General features: G+C 51.9%; 1 protein-coding gene and 1 non-coding gene across 2 annotated transcripts in view; both read right to left on the bottom strand.

The window, feature by feature from the left end:
* Positions 1-17,279, bottom strand: part of FOXN3 (forkhead box N3) — a 346,858-nt gene that overhangs the window by 229,109 nt on the left and 100,470 nt on the right. The window lies entirely within an intron of this gene.
* Positions 13,025-13,146, bottom strand: LOC118710566. Its single transcript, XR_004985446.1, has one exon. It is a non-coding gene; the product is annotated as a small Cajal body-specific RNA 23 (non-coding RNA).

The raw sequence follows: 17,279 nt of genomic DNA, 5'->3' as shown, positions 1-17,279 counted from the left end.
AGCATGGGTGGCTGGGGACGGCGTAGCTTCCGCAATTGTTCAGATTGCAGAGGAGGACACTCTTTCCCGGCCTCCGCCTCGTCTACATATCTCCCTCCCTGAACCCACCTCACACACGGGAGAGGATCATCTCGTTGGAGGAGGCTCAGAGAATAAGAGGAGCCACACACACCTTAAAAAGCCCCATACGGGAAGCTCATTCCCCAGCCCTATCGCCTCGTGTCTAAGATCCAGTACCCTTCATTCATTAACACTTAGCGTGTAAAGAACTGTTACCGGGGTCACTCCCTGGGGCAGACTGGGGAGAAAGTGGGGGTCCTTGAGCCCCAGGAGGTTTAGAGGTGTATTGCCAAGGTGTGTCCTTAGAGGCAGGGAGGACAAAAGACAGAAAGAACAGGCTGTGACACCCAGAAAACGAGGCCACGGCACTATATTGCCGAGATGATCCTACCTCTTTCCAGTCTGGTTTTAAAGAAAGGAGCAAGCCATTATCCAAGGAAGGGTCATCTGTCCCCTCCTGGCTCACCTGGTGCCTGAGCGGAGCTGGGAAAGGCTCCCCGGCCACGCTCACCTCCGTCTCCCGGCGTTCCTGGGGGAGGGCGGGAAGGAATGCAGCGGAGACCATCAGCACCGTCACGGGGGCAGCACTAATGTGGACACAGGAGGTGCCAGCTCACTGGCCCAGCCAGGTGTCCAGGCTGGCCAGGCCATCTGGGGTAGGAAGTGTGTGCTCTAGAGCCTGCGAGGGAAGCCGTTTGGAAGGGGAGCTTAGCTTAAAAACCAGCCAGCTTCCAGAAGTTTCCTCAGCCCTGGTCCCCATGACAAGGTGGGGCCTCAGGACTTGGCTCTTCCCCTCATGCAGCTCAGAGAAGACCGATGCGTCCATATCCAACAGCCTGCGGGCCGGGGTCCAGGAAACAAGTCAGCGCCAACAGGAAACGCTGGGGAAAACGCTGGGAAGGGACTAGACTTCAGTTTCAGGTTTCCAAAACTCTGGCATGGAAACCTTTTTATTTTTTAGATATATTTTTGTTGATTTCGGAGAGGGAGAGAAAGAGAGAGAGATAGGAACACCAATGATGACAGAGAATCATGGATCGGTTGCCTCCTGCATGCCCGGAGGTTTCCCGATCTCAGGCCCCGCCTCAGTCCTGGAGGACAGAGGTGGGGCCTGAGATCGGGAAACCGTGGGGAAGGGACCCGTTGAGACAAGTCTCCCTCTCCCCCGTGTCGGCGGCTTTGGTGACTTCCTGGTATATAAGTTAATGCTTAACCACTGAGCCACACCAGCCAGACTGAAAACCTTTTTGAAATTGCCTTTCTAAAACATAACCGCCATACCTTTAAAGCTTTGCACCATGACACCAGAGATCAGCATTCAATTAAATTGTACCAAATGATCACGCTGGGTACTCAGAAAAACTCCAAGATTTAAAAGGTCAGTTAAAGAAGAAAACCCACTGTGGGTGAAGATGTGTAGCAATAGGCACCCTTAGGGTTGATGAGAGCCTTATTAATAACGTCGTGTTCTTTTTAGAGGCATATTCAACACTTCCTATTAAATTTAGACTACACCGTGGCTTTGACCCAGCAATTCTCCTTCTAGGCACTCAATGCCCGGAAATACACAACTGTGCAAAAAAAAGTACGTGCACGAGGATTATGTCAGCATCATTTATAACCCTGGAAAACTGAAAAGAACTCCATGTTCGCCCAAAAGGGATCAGTTAGCTAAATCCTGGTTCATCCATGTAATGGAAATTGGCAGCTTTTAAGAGAAAAAGGTAGCGTGAGGCACCGGAGGAGAAAGGTTGGAGAGAGGAGCAGGCTTCAGAACTCACGTCAAGTGTATTGTCTGCAGGATAGCATCAGGTATGTTAACACATGCCCAGGAAGGCTTTGACGGGTGGGTCAGCTGGGACTGTAAACTTTCCATGATAAGCACTTCTAAATTGGTGAGGATTTTCATGCTTTATTTTTTCACACTCAACAATAACTTGCAAGCATAAAAGGGAAAAAACGAATTCCTCCAGCTTCGGGCTGTTAAACTGCCCTTGGCCCGTACTGTGTCCTGGCGGGGAATGAAGACTGTGCTTGTATGTTGGAGAGAACACTGGCCATGGGCTAATGTATTTAATCCCATCAACTCCATTGGATAAGTGGCTCCAAACTCCAGCTCTCCCAACACCTTCCCACTGAAGACATGTTGTGCTCGACAAGTGGCCAAGTGGCCGTGGTGATGGACAGATGGCAGGACTGTGACTCAGGAGGGTCAGCTTGGCAAGTTTCCCTCCTGTGCTCCGGTTTTCTCATCAGCAAGACGAAGGGCTTGCAGGCTCATCTGATATTCTCGCACCTGAGCACCTGGACTTCCCTGACCATGCCCTCACGGGAGGGGTGCTCAGGCGGCCTTTGCTGAGGTCCTGGAGGACAGAGGCGGGGCCTGAGATCGGGAAACCGTGGGGAAGGGACCCGTTGAGACAAGTCTCCCTCTCCCCCGTGTCGGCGGCTTTGGTGTGTGTGAGCCCAGGGAAGAGAGCAGGAGGGTTTTAATGCAGGAAAACACAAGCACGTCTTTGAGGTTCTCAGCTAGAGAACTGAATGCTTAGAGATGTTTGGGTTGTCACAGAATGGGAAGAAAGAAGGCAGATGTCACCAGCATTTCATGGGTGGGGCACAGGTGCTAACGTTGCCAGAAGGGGGTCAGGGCCACACCAGTTCCATCCACACAGCCCACGAAGTAACACTACAGGGCACTGGCAAGACGGGCAGCCATCAGCTTCCTTACCTGGCAAAGGGCTGGGCAGGGGCTGGGAGGGGCTGGGTGCTGGGCGGGGCTGGGTGCTGGGCAGGGTTGGGTGCTGGGCTGGTGGCGAAGGAAAGCAAGGAGGCACGATTGCAAACTGACTAACCCCGAAATACCCATTCTAGATCTTCCTTGATAATCACCGTACTTTCCCTTTAACAAACACTGATAAATAATTAAACCTCATTGAAGGCCCCACATCACTAACATTACTGATCAAGTAGTAACCACAAAATGGGCTTTGGACCCTGCAGACTCAAGGCCTTCATATAACATCTTGTTCTCCCCCTTGCCTAGTGTGAGTGGGGGTCCCAGGCCCTGACAGGCCACCGCTGTCTTGTGTGAACTCCCGGAAACAGAGACCCATCTACCGTGTGCCCCACGGAACCCCCGGTGCTGCAAACCATGGCTGGCACATAGCAGGTGGCGGTAACTTTTTATGAACGAATCATGTAGCATAAAGGGCATACCCTGCATAGGCAGTCAGAGCTGGGTTGACTGTAAGTTGTGTGGCCCTGGGCAGGTCACTGAACCTCTGAGCCTTCGGTTCTTCATCCGAGAAGCAGAATCACAACACCCCCTTTCCAGGGCTCCGGGGCAGGCGTAACCAACACGTGGAAGATTGAGGATGAGTTGCCCAGTCCACAGTAGGTTCTCAGCAAACGGGGACTAGTACACCTGAACCCAGTACACAATAAAATTGAAAGGGGGAAACAAATAGGAACTGATATTGTGTCACCTTTATTAATAACTCCAACTCACACTGCAGCCCAGGCAGCTCCTGCAATCGTGAGTTGTCACATAAAAGTTACACAATTCGGTCAACTTGCCCTTTGGGAGCTACTAGTTAATAACCAACACAGCAGCGGCTTTTCTGCAAACACCAGCTCCTCCCATCTCCTGCAAAGCCGCTCTCTCAGAACACTTGCAGGTGTCCACGGTCTCCACAACCAGCAAGTCCGTGGGCAGGACTGTGGGCAGTTCTAGTTCAGCCAAGGCCCCAACTGTTGAGGTTTCATTCTGATCTGGCATCCTGATACCAGAGCCTGTTCATGTAGGAAAATCGCGTGCAGCAAGTGTAGAACCAGGAGCCAGGTACCCAGGTTTGAATCCTGGCTCCACCACTGTTAACTGCATGACCTTGGGCAAGTTATTAACCGCTTGAACCCTCAGTTTTCTCATCTGAAAAATGGGGAACAACAACAGTGCCTACAAGGAGGAAGGGAGAAAGGAGGCAGGCGATTGTATTTTCCTCGGCTTTGTGGAAAATCATGGAAATCAATCAGCCCATCGGCACAAACACTCCCAGAAGCAATCCCTTCCAGGGAGACTCTCTCTCCTGTGTCTTTCATTTATGTTAATTCTACAATCATCCTGGGTCCTCTCTGAAGTGTGGGGGAAAGAATTTGCTGGTGGAGCAGTGGCTGCTTCTAGAGGAACACAAGCAGAGTGATTGACACATCCGGGTCTTCAATAGACACCTGTTGAATAACTGACTGAGTGACTGATTCCTAAGTCACACCAGTTGGACCCAACTAAGTGTCAACCAAGGCAAGTGAAGTTCTTAGCATTTCTGAAACCAGGGCCTTGAATCTGTATTTATAGAAATCTCTGTAATGACTGCCTTTTTCTTTTCTTTTCTTTTTTTCAGTCGGGACACTTCCCAACAGAAGAGACTGGACATTTAAACTAAACAGAGCAGGTATGAACCATTTATCCAGCTAGCAAATATATAGTGAGATCTCTTAGGCATAAAAATAAACAAGTCCATGTGACCGTCATGAGGGCTGGAGCTCATCTGTCATGCTCACAGCCAGATCTTCAAGGCCTATAGTGCCCAGAACATAGTAAGTGCTCAGTAAGAGCGTGTGGAATAAAAGACTGCATGCACAAACAAATGGAGACATGGAGGGAATATTCAAAAGGGGGAGACGGTTGTTGCAGAGTCCAGACCTGAACCAAAATTTTCTGAAGCCCCATTCGGTGGCCTTCACTGCTTCTCCAAACAGCTTTTAGAAGAGGTGGGAGATGGCGAATACCAAGAACCCCGGGCGAGAGAGACTCGCAGAAATAAGAAGTGGATGCAGGTGAGCTCCTAAGAAAATGGGAAGGTCATTCAGGACATCTGTCTTGTCTGCATGAGTATCACTCTTGCTGTCAGAGTGCCTAGGAGATTTGGAGGAAGGGGGTGGCATGGTGAAACACCAGGTCAGAGATGACTATGGCTCCTACTACTTCTGCAACTTGGGCTGTCAAGGCTCCTTCCCTTTAAGAAATATCCATCATTCCCCAGCCAGTGTAGCTCTGTGGTTGAGCATCAACACAGGAACCAAGAGGTCACTGGTTGGATTGCTGGTCAAGGCACGTGCCTGGGTTGCAGGCTCGATCCCCAGTGAGGGATGTGCAGGAGGCAGCCCATTGATGGTGGTCCTCTCTCACTGGTGTTTCTATCCCTTCCCCTTCCTCTCTCTAAAAAAAAAAATCAATGAAAACATATTTTTTAAAATGTCTATCATTTCTGCCGAAACTGGTTTGGCTCAGTGGATAGAGCATCGGTCTGCGGACTCAAGGGTCCCAGGTTCGATTCTGGTCAAGGGCACGTGTCCTGGTTGTGGGCACATCCCCAGTGAGGGGAGTGCAGGAGGCAGCTGGTCGATGATTCTCTCTGATCGATGTTTCTGACTATCTGTCCCTCTCCTTTCCTCTCTGTAAAAAATCAATAAAATATATACTTTTTTAAAATGTCCATCATTTCCTATGTCACTTACCTTCTGCATCTTTTCCCTTTGCTCTTTGGGCCTTGCAGACTCAGCTCTACTTGTCCCTATATTAGAAACGCACAGGGTGCATTTCTGAAGACAGCCACCTGGGCTCTGCTGAGGGACTTCCTTTCCTCCTGGAATGAGTGTATTGCTCTCCCCAAAATCTCAGTATGCGGGTCCACCGCGCAAACCAACGGCCCCTTTGGTGCCCTTTTTACAAAGTGTTTTCCCACGGACTTCTCAGAAAACTACCCTATTTTTTCTGTCCTCAGCAGGGCGACACAACATAACTGTGAGCTTGGCTATTATGCTCGTGAATAATTGGAGGTTCAAGTGCAGTGCAGCCTTGGCATGCCTGAAAGCAAACAATTATCAAAAAAGTTTTCCAGCTGACCCCCACAATCTGCCCGCTACTTAATCTCGAGGGGGGTGCTCCTTAACAGGCGCAGAGCCATCCAGACCCCCTCTGGCTCCCAGTCAACAAGCCCAGCAACAGGTTTTGGCCGGTGTAGCCCTGGAGGAGATAAAGTTCTTAACTGGAGATTAGCCACGCTCATGCCTGCCCCCACTTCACAGCCAAGAGTCAAAGTCGGTATTTGCCGAGTGGAAACGGACAAAAGGAGACAAATTCCGTCTGCAAGCTCTCCAAACGGGCCGGAAAAGGTAATGATTCCCTACCTCTTTGCTCATCCGTCTCCCCACCTCAGAAGGCTAAGTGAGCAGGTGCTGACTTGGAGGGAATCTCAACATGTTGGCCTCTGAGTCACAAACTCTCTGTATAGAGCTGTGCACAATGTGCCCTTTACAAAGCAATAAGGCAATTAAAAACAAACAAACAAACAAACAAACAAAAAAACACCTATGGTCACTTAGAGGACAATGACGCAGTTGCCACTTTAGATCAGCAAAGGCTTGGGAAACCTTAGAAAGGGGACTAACTGCTAAAAGGTTGCACTATTTCTTGATAATTCCAGAGGAGCTGGGTAAAAAAAAAAAAAGAGAGAGAGAAGCAGAAAATGAATTGAAATCTGCACCCAAATCATTAGCCTTTGGTGGACCGTAACAGCGTATTTGTTTTAGAAGGCATCTTAGGATTCTCTGGTGTGAAGCCGTCAATTTACAGAGAGGGAAAACGGGGGTCGAGGAAGGATAAACGGCTTGACCTAGAACTCGCAGTGGTTGGGCTGTGTGGAGCCTGGACCACGCATCCTCACGCCTCTCGCACCTGCTATGCGTGCTGCACACCACACTGCCCTGCCGGGCAGCGGCGGCCTGGGAGTGCTTCTGCTGATGGAAGTCACTTCTCACTCAAGCTCCTTCGCAGGACAGAGCGGAAGGTCCCGTGCCAGAGGGCAGCAGCAGCACGCCCATCCATCCACACACACACACACACACACACACACACACACACACACACACGTCACACACACGTCACACGGCTCTCGTGCCAGAGGGCAGCAGCAGCATGCCCATCCTCTCTCTCACACATACACACACATACACACACACACACACACACACACACACACACACACACGTCACACGGCTCTCGTGCCAGAGGGCAGCAGCAGCATGCCCATCCTCTCTCTCACACATACACACACATACACACAGACACACACACACACACACACACACACACACACGTCACACGGCTCTCGTGCCAGAGGGCAGCAGCAGCATGCCCACCCTCTCTCTCTCACACACACACACACACACACACACGTCACACGGCTCTCACTGCCGGGCCTGTCCCTGGAAGGGCCAGTGGATTTGGAAGGCAGGTCCATCCCCTGCATCGTGGACCCAGAGCCCTTTGCCAGGAAGGTAAATGCCCGCATCGTGTCAGATTCCTGGTCAGGGCTGCACTCCACCACCGGTGGCCGAGGGAACTGTGCAATGATCAGGGAGGCGCCCGTGTGCGTGGGCTGACGTCCGGCTCAGGGACCGTCAGCCTGACAGCTGGAGGGGAAGACGCTGTAAACTCCGCTGGCTGTCAAGGAACACGGAGCCCACTGGGCAGCCCGGCCCCGGCTGGAGTTCTCCCGAGAGCCCACGCACACTTACTGGGATCCATGACTCACTTTCCTTTCCTGGACAACCAAGCTTCTTCCCGATGGGGGAATGGGGCAAGGGAGGGGCTTCTTTTTCTTGCATTTTGCTGGAAAGGACAGGGACATCCTCGTTACACCGTTTGGCTCGGCGTTCCGGCACAGCCCTGCAGGCCATCTAACAGGCTGCCGCCCCGAAATGACACATTGGAAAGGTCAGAGCGAAATGCCAAGTGCTTCGATTAAACGGGGACATTCCTTTTCCTGGTGGATGCGGTCCCGGTACACAGAGGATCTGTGTAATCTGCGTGGATCCAGCGGTTGACAGGTGTCTCTCTCCTGCCTCAGAAAACGCAAAGGAAACATCCACCTGGCACCCGACACCTAGTTTCCTCGTGTACAACACACATCAGTGACACGCACACTCAGGCGCTGCGCCAGGGAACACGGTGTGTCCGAGTGGATGATGGAGGGGGCTCTGGAGGAGGGACCTGGTCAGGCTGCATCCAGGCGTCCCTCCCAGACCAGATGTGCACACAGTAGGCACTGCCTTTATTGCTCAAACGGACAGGTCAGCGAGAACATAAATTGAGTAGTTTTCAGGCGATCACAGTCATGCTCTGAGTCCCTAGCTTGGCTAGGTATTGAGGAATCTGCCAAGAAGCACAGAGTCCCAAACCACCAGCCTGGCACTCAGCCCCTCAGATGCTCAACCTGCTCACCTGTCCTGCTCACCCCCATCCCCCACTCTCCTTGGCATTTCCCAGATGGGCCAGCTTTCTCAGACCACCACCAAGCCCCCGACACCCTCAGCCTGCACCTCAATTACCCAACACCCACTGATACGTAGTAAGTGTTCATTTGATGTTTATTAAATAAGTAATCAGACGTTTCTGAAACACTGAACAAATATGTTTAAAAGAGATGAAAATGTACACGTTAAAAAATGTACCACACACACATACACACAGATCCTCTATATACAATGAATACGTACAAATACTATTGAAGCCCTAGCCGGTTTGGCTCAGTGGCTAGAGCGTCGGCCCAGGTTTCATTCCCGTAAGGAGCAAGTGCCTTGGTTGTGGGCTCCTTCCCGACCTGGGATAGTGTGGGAGGCAACCAATCGATGTGTTTCTCTCACATCAATATTTCTGTCTGTCTTTCCCTCTCTCTTTCATTCCCCCTAGAAATCAATGAAAGAATCCTCAGGTGAGGATTAAAAATAAATAAACAAGTAAATAAATAAGTAAGTAAATAACTATTAAAGTCTTCTAATTGGAGTCTAGTGAACAATATTGCACCAATGTCCATGACCTGGTAGATATCATTGTGGGGAAGCTGGAGGAAGAATGGGTGGGGGTCTTATCTACACTCTTTGTTTTTTATTGGTTTGTTTTTGCAATTTCTGAGTGTATGGTTATTTCAAAATAAAGAGTCACCAACAAATATGCCACACACCAAAGGCACCAAATCTCAACCAAGGAGGGACAGGACATCCTAGTTCCCCCTGCAGGGCCCCATCATGTGGGCACACCTGCCACCCTCCCAGGTGAGGAACGCCACCCGCCCTCTCTCTCCTGCTCCCTCCCTTTCCTCAGGTCTTGGCTGAAATTTCCTTCTTTCGGAGACCTCTCCCCAGACACCAGCACCCCAAGCCCTTCCCCACCCCGCTTATCTACTTCCTCCTGCAGAGCAGGGGTCCTCCTCGCCTGCTGGCTGTCCTGTCTTCTCCCACGAGAAAGGTGAGTTGGCCGGGGCCAGGCCATCTCCTGGCCCACAACACTGAAGGATTAGCTTGTGATTGAATAATAAATATATTAATGACAAAAGTGTATCAGAAACAGATGCTGAGAGTGGTGTTGTTGGCCTTCAAGCCTTACTAATGAAAGATAACAATAAAAACCCAATCCTTTCCAAAGCACAGCCCTTTCTCCAGGGCTCACAGGAAAGGACTTGGGAGCACACACACACGTGATGTCTGCAGTCGGTGCCTCCAGCACGGGCACCCGGCCGGCAGTCTGGCCGGGCAGACACAGAGATGGGCTGTATTTACAGTGAGGTAAGCAGGGAAGGGGGAAGAGGGTTTCAGAGCTTGGGAACCAGGCTGGAAGACCTCAGGAGGCATACAGGAACACACCTGTCCTTTCAGGAAGCCGGTGACCTGGCGTGAGCAGTGCCTGGGCTGCCCAGGAGGAGAGACAGGCCCTGCCCACAGGGGCCTCTGCTCTGGCTCATCAGCCTCCCGTCTGGTGAGATAACCCTGTCCACATCGACATTTCCATTCATGACCGCTTCCCGACAGGACAGGGAGCGTGGAGACTACGCCGCCACACTTCTCAGTGCTTACGTGGAGAAACCTCTCCCTGCGGGGTGGCCACTTGGGTGAGCTTTCCTGATCGCAGACAGTTCCTCCTTTGCTCCCTCACGGGGACCCCAATACTGGAAAAAGCATCCAAGGAAGAATGCATTAGACTGGGATGTCAAGGAATACAGCTAATGCCGTCAAAAGCCATCGCACAGTCCCGGCCGGCGTGGCTCAGTGAACCAGGAGGTCAAGGTTGATTCCCGGTCAAGGCACATGCCAGGTTTCAGGCTCAATCCCCAGGAGGGGGTGTGCATGAAGCAGCCGATCCATGAGTCCCTATCATCACTGATGTTTCTATCCGTCTCTCCTGTCCTCTCTCTGAAATCAATACAAGCATTTTTAAACACCATCTCACGAGGCACCCTTGCCAGAAGAAGTGGGGGCTCCCTGATGGTTTGCTGGTACACCCTGCAGGGGTGAGGCTCCCTGCCCACTGTCCCGCAGTGAAATGAAACAGATCCGTCTTCAGATTCCATCAGTGGAGTGCACACAGGGCACCAACACATGAGGAAGTGCCATGGGTGGGAGGCACAGAGATGCCTCTGTCTTCTTCCTGCTTCCCAGACTGCCCCACGCCCAGACCCGGGTGTTCCTGCACTGCCTGCAGCTCAGAGGCAGCTCACGTGTCTATCCACACAGCCTTCCTCAGAACCCCGGCCCAGAGGTGTCATCCTCCCCGCCGACCAAGAAGCAATCCTGGCGTCACCAACTCAGGGCCAGAGTGACCCCTCCTCCCAGAAACCTTTGCGGAGAAGTCTCCCAAGTGGCTCCACCTCTCTAGCTCAACCCTTCACAACATCTGGCAGGAAGTCTTCAGAGGCCCATGCCAGCTGGGCTCTCCACCACTGGCCACATGCAAAGGGGCTCCCCGGGACCCACAGATCCAAGTGTTCCCAGGAATGTGAAGAGGGATCCAACACCCCCAACCAGAGAGGTCATCACCTGAGGGGCTGAGTGACCACTTCCATCCCCTCTGGCAGATGAAGACCGACTGGCTGGTGCCCTCGCCTGGGGCGAAGGACGCCCTTGGAATTGTTTCCATTGAAATCTTCACGCTGGAGCTGTCCACATGGCGTAGGCTTATAGGAAGTCATGCTGGATCGTATCGGAAAGAAATGCTTATTCCAGGATTTAGGTTTTCGTGAAGTGTTCTTTTTACAAGGCTGATTATTCGGGTAGGATACTTGGGTGGTCCTCATTGCATTAGCTTTATTCCTTTTTATAATAAGGAATATCACCACCCATATCTCTCTCTCTCTCTCTCTCTCTCTCTCTCTCTCTCTCTCTCACACACACACACACACACACACACACACACACAGAGTTTCTACCAGCTGCCTCCAAATGAGCCCCAGTGTGAACACGGCTGAGCACAGGCACAGGGAGAAGTCAGCCACAAACGCCTGGCCCATCTCTCTAGCAGAACCCTGTGCTCCAGCCTGGTCCATCACTTCCCCTGACTTCCCTCCTTCTCATCTCTTTTCCTCTCACACCTGCCCCTTCCTACATCACAACTCAGCCACCGAGGCACACAAGGTACTCCGCTGAAAGCAAACTGAGACGGAAGTCCACTCAGTGCCCCTCAACCCTGCCCCGTCGGGGCAGCTATTTTGCTACCAAATATGACTTTTCCAAACTAAAACCAAAACAACTCCACTTACTTCTCCTCTTTTTCATTTTTCTTCCAGCGGAGGGGACACGTGTTTTCTTTGTGTCACTTGCTCGTCCCCCCTGACTGCGCAGACAACTGCTTTGGTCACAAGCATGAACCCTGCCCGTGTTGGAAAGATTCTTGGAGTCCTAATTAAGGGCCAATTGCAGGCACAGCGAGATGTGGATCAGCGAGATGAATGGAGACCATGCCCACCAGGACGCCACAGCCAGCGAAGGACACACCCACACAGCAGTTGCTATACAGCACATGTGTCAAACACAAGGCCCGCGGGCCAAATCCGTCCCTCCAGGCCTTACAATGTGGCCCGCACCGCGCTGTCATCACTGCACTCTGCTGCGTTTCCATCACAATGACAGTTTATGACTGTTCAGTAAACCATTTGGCCCACGATTTAGGCTGGATTTTAGATTTTGGCCCCTTCTCTTATTGAGTTCGACACCCCTACTATACAGCGTGGTAAGCGCTGTAACGAAGGTAGGAACCAACCATCACGACACTTTGCAAGGCACACGGCCTCTGTAGGGAAAGCAAACCCTCTAACATGAGCAAGAAAATCCAGGGGCTTGGGCAGCTGAGCAAGAACCCGGACCAGTATGAGTTTTCCCCTTCTCTGGGGGCTTCCCCAGTCCAATGGCTTCCAGCCACCACTCAGATCCCCTGAGATACAGCCTCCTAGTAGGGAGCACAATGTTTCATGATGGGAAAAGCGAAGGCGGTAGCAAGGGGCACATCGGAATGTTCCTCTAAAATACGTAGAGAAAGCCAGGAACGACAACGCTCACTCAGAAAAAGATCGCCACGGCCCCTGGCACCGAGCATGTGCCAGTTCTCACTGATGGTACACTGCCCCGGGCGGTGCTGATAACCAGGAATTCCGGAGGATCCAGGCTAGGCTGGGACCTGCCCGGGCCCCTAAGCACAGACACTGCCCAACACTGGCCCCTTCTCTCCATGGCTCTGGCCTTCCCAGACTCAGACACGACCCTCTGCTGGGGAAGGAAATGAGTCCTGGCCCAGCAAGACCGGCCAGCCTCTAGCGGAGAAGGGTGTGATCTGGGCACTTGACCTGCTCAGGTGTGTTTATTGCCGTCCGCCATCACCTGCTCCAGCCCTAAGTGCCTTGTGGGCAGAGCGCGTGGTTTCATTACCCGCTGCAGAGGGAGGCAGAGCTGAGCACATGCCTAACAAACAGTCAGGAAATGCCTCATCTGGAAGGGGCTTTTAACAAGGGTTATATCCCAACTTTTCTTTTTTTTTAATTTTATTTTAATTTTATTTTTCAACGCAGGGTTCAAGTGCATGCCAGGGGCACTCCCGTCGGCCGTCTCACGGGGTCCCCTCACAAAACTCGCGGACAGCTGGTGCTACACTGGCAGCCATGGTCTCATGCATCCCCTCGGACAGGAGCCCCCAATCCACTCCCGTTGCTGTCACTCCCGGAGGGCAGGGCAGGACCACGTGGATGGGACCAGCACCGGGAGCCGGGTGGGAGCCTATCCCAACTTTTCATTACAAACAAACAAACAAACAAACAAAAAATGCAGTCACTCACTAAGTAATTTTAAAATACAGGAAAAACCTGTTTAAGCTAAATGGTCAGTAGACTCACCAACTTAACATAGTAGTCCTATGTAAACATTAAAAATATAACAACAGCCAAAACCATTTGGCTCAGTGATAGAGCGTCGGTCTGTGGACTGAAAGGTACCGGGTTCGATTCCTGTCAAGGGCATGTACCTTGGTTTCAGGCACATTCCTGGTAGGGGGTGTGCAAGAGGCAGCTGGTCAATGTTTCTCTCTCATTGACGTTTCTAGCTCTCTATCTCTCTCCCTTCCTCTCTGTAAAAAATCAATAAAATATATTTTAAAAAATATATAACAACACTGACAGATGCACCCTTGGTTTTTTTTGTAAAGAGAAAATGTAATGTGCAAAAAGTTGCTTTCCCTCCTACCTGAAACCCTTTGTCCTCCCTACTTTTTTCTTGTGTATCCTACCAAAAACAGTTATGAAAATCTGAGCACATACATGCATGCATGTATGTATGTATGTGTGTGTGTGTGTTATATACGATTTAATTATATATGATTTAATTTTTTTAAATACATTATATATGATTTAATTTTTTTAAATACATAGGACCCTGCTTTCCTGCAACTTGATTTTTTCCACTTATGAAGGTGCATGGTCTGCATGCTTGTGTCCCCCCCAAATTCCTATGTTGATAATGTGACGTTTGGGGACATGGGGCTGTGGGAGGGAATTGGGTCCTAGAGGCAGAGCCCTCACGCATGGGATCAGTGCCCTTATCAATGGGATCCCACAGAGCTCCAGCCCCTTCCTCCATGTAGGACACCAGAGGTCTGTGACCTGCAAGAGATTCCTCAGTGAGCCCCCTGGCACCTTGCCCTTAGACTTCAGCCTCCAGAGCTCTGGCAAATAAGCCCCCCAGTGTGGGCATTTTGCTACAGCTGCCCGAACGGACTAAGACAGAGGCAACCAAGTTCCGAGGCCGGAATGCTTGCTCTGTGCTCCGGCGCCATTATACACAACATTCACCAGTTCCTGCTGCTTTGGTGGGCAGGCCCACAGCAGGCATTTCTCAGGGTGCACTTGCAGGGTCGGTACATGAAACTTTAAAAATATATATTTTTATTGATTTCAGAAAGGAAGGGAAAGAGAGAGAAACATGAATGATGAAAGAGAATCATTGACTGGCTGCCTCCTGCACACCCCACCCTGGGGATCGAGCCCAAAACCCGAGCAGCATGCGCCCTGACCAGGAATTGAACCATGAGCTCCAGGTTCATAGGTCGATGTTCAACCACTGAGCCACGCCTGCTGGGCATGTAACTTTTGACAGATACTGCCAATGCTCTGTCAGTGCGCCCTGCCATGGACACTGAGAGGGGCTGTCTGTCTCCCAACCTCTTTCCAGAACTGGATATTCTCAAATTCCTTTGGTTTGCCATGTGGACGAGTGACAAATGGAATCTTCTTGTTGTTTTGATTTCAGCCCCTCTAAAATGATGAGTGAGGTTCTTTAAGTTACAGGTGAGAAAAAGGAAGACCTGCTGGTCGTAGCTCCTCACTGGCTAAGAGTGGACCCTGAGCTATAGCTAGAGATGAACCAGGACCAGATGCAGGTCTAGAACCGCCCTGAGGATGCCCTGACCCCCAGCACAAGAAGGAGAGTCTGACGGCCAGCAGCCAATCGGCCTCCTGCTTCCCATTCACAGGGCACACCCGGGCCAGGGAGGTCCCGGGGGAGGTGAGTGCCATCCCCAGGCCGGTTTCCTCTACCCGACGGGGGAGCCTAGGCCCAGTCCCCCGCCCAGGAAGGCCGCAGCTCAAAGTGAGCGGAGGAAGAAAGCATGGCCTCCATACTGCCCAAGGTCTCAGAGTTCCTCCTGCTCACGTCCTCCCAAATCTCTCTTCTGCCTGAGAGCGAAGCGGTTCGTGTTGGGACTGGCCCTCCGCATTCCTCTCTCCCTGTGGCACTAGGCTTCTCTGCCAGGGAAAGAACGCTGGTCGGAGCAGGGAAGGGAGCTCCTTCCATTCCCCTGGGGGCTCTCCCAGGCAGGAGCAGAACAGGTATTACCCATGCCCCTGGGGATTCGGGCACCTGGTCTAGGGGGCGGCTTGAACCCTCTTCTCACTGGCCCCGTGGCCTGGGGTGCCCTCCGCTAAGCCTGGCTGTCCTCACCTGGAGGGTGGAAACGACACCGACGTCTGCTTTGCCAAGCACGCGGGACTGTGCTGGGCAGAGGACACCGTGTGCGTGCCGGTGCTTTGAAACCAAAGCGCCCACAGATGGAGGCTCCCGGGGAGTGTCCAGAGCTGGGGCCGCTGCTCCGACGGGAAGGCTCAGGGTGAGCAGCTGTTCCCCGATGGCCCTGCCCTGCTCCGAGGTCCTCCTGCAGCCTCCCCCGCCCGCCCGAGCGTGCCCGGGCCAGGCCGCTTGCTCCTCATGACACAGGCTGCGCTTGTGCAAAGACCTCTTTCATAAGCGTCTATTTATAACCAGCCAAACGAGATGTTCGGCCACGAGAACTCCAGGAACTTCGTATTCGCTGGCAGGACCGGGGAGCACGGCTCCACTTACTGGATCTTCTCGACCAGCAAACACTCCCCGCGCCTTAGGATGGAAAAGTAAGGTGGCCATTTCGAAGGGGATCGTCCTGCAATCGCTGCATATTTCTCTACTACGTTCTTTAAAAACAAGAGAGTTACATTCAGTTCCATCTTTTCCCTTATCTCTCTGCCACCGTCTCAGACATCCGACTAAGTCTGGCCTCCTAAGAACCTGTTCTGCCACTTACCGCACTGAGACTGCAGGCAAACCATTTTGTCACCTATAAAAGTAAAAGAATCCGAACCAACAAGCAAGATAGGGGCAGACTCGTAGAGAGCAGGCAAGCAGTCCTAACTGGGGGACTGAGCAAGAAGGAGACAGAACTCACAGGCCTGGGCCACAGTGTGGCGATTGTGGGAACGAGAAGGGTGGGTGGAGGTGGAAGAGAATCTGAGGGGATGGAAAAAATAAAATAAAAGGGGGCAAATAAACATTTTTTTAAAGCAAAGGGGATCAGAAAACCAAGTTAATCAGGAGTGTGGCTGCTTTGAGAACACCAGGCCCACAAGGACCTATCTGCTTCAAGGTTAGCGCCTGGGTTTAGAGAAAGCCGCCTTGTCCTCTGAGATATTTCTGGCTTCTTCCTAACTCTTGGCTCTATGCCAGGTAGCCGAATTTGCTGGCTACTTGAGGCTCTCTGGTGTGGATATGAATTCCTGGGGGGGCCTTAAAGAACATCATTAAGGCCCCAGTGGAACTCGTTACCCCCACCACCCAAGCCCAGACCCAACGGCTCTGATCCAAGCAGGGAGCAAGCACCCCACAGCCAGGCCAAGACTAAGAGCAGAGCAGAGAGAATGGAGGTGAAGACAACAGAATGTCCCTGAGCCCCTGGCCAGTGAGGACAACATCCCTGCAGTCAGCTGGACACACAGACCAATGTCCCAACCAACCGGGCTTTGTCTTTCTAGAAAGAAACCTTCAGGTGCTCACTTAAGAAAATGAAAGCTAGCCTGGCTGGCGTGGCGCAGTGGTTGAGAGTTGACCTATGAACCAGGGGGTCACAGTTCCATTCCCAGTCAGGGCACATGAGCGAGGTGTGGGTTCGATCCCCAGTGTGGGGCGTGCAGGAGGCAGCCAATCAATGATTCTCTTTCATGATGTTACTATTTCTCTCTCTCTCTGTCGCTGTCTCTGTCTCTCTCTTTTTTCTTCCTCCCTCCCTCTCTTAAATCAATTTTAAAAATCCTATATAATAAAAGGATAATATGCAAATTGACCCTAATGGCAGAACAACCAGAACGACCAGTCACCATGAGGTGCACTGACCACCTCTTGTCTCTTCCCCAGCCAGCACGCTCCAATCACCCGATAGCGAATGGGGAACCAGGGTGGGCGTTGGGGGACACGGGCAGAGCCAGGCCAAGGCCCTCGCCCCGCCGGTTATCCCACATGCAGGGAAGTGGGGAAGGGGGGACAGCTGCTAGCATCTGGGGAATATGGTCCAGATTGCAGGCCAGACCTAGGGACCATACCCACAC

Source organism: Pipistrellus kuhlii, unplaced genomic scaffold, assembly GCF_014108245.1.
Source record: "Pipistrellus kuhlii isolate mPipKuh1 unplaced genomic scaffold, mPipKuh1.p scaffold_m20_p_1, whole genome shotgun sequence".
NCBI lineage: Eukaryota > Metazoa > Chordata > Mammalia > Chiroptera > Vespertilionidae > Pipistrellus > Pipistrellus kuhlii.
The sequence above is the reverse complement of the archived record's forward strand: the minus strand, read 5'-3'. Positions and strand labels throughout refer to the sequence as shown.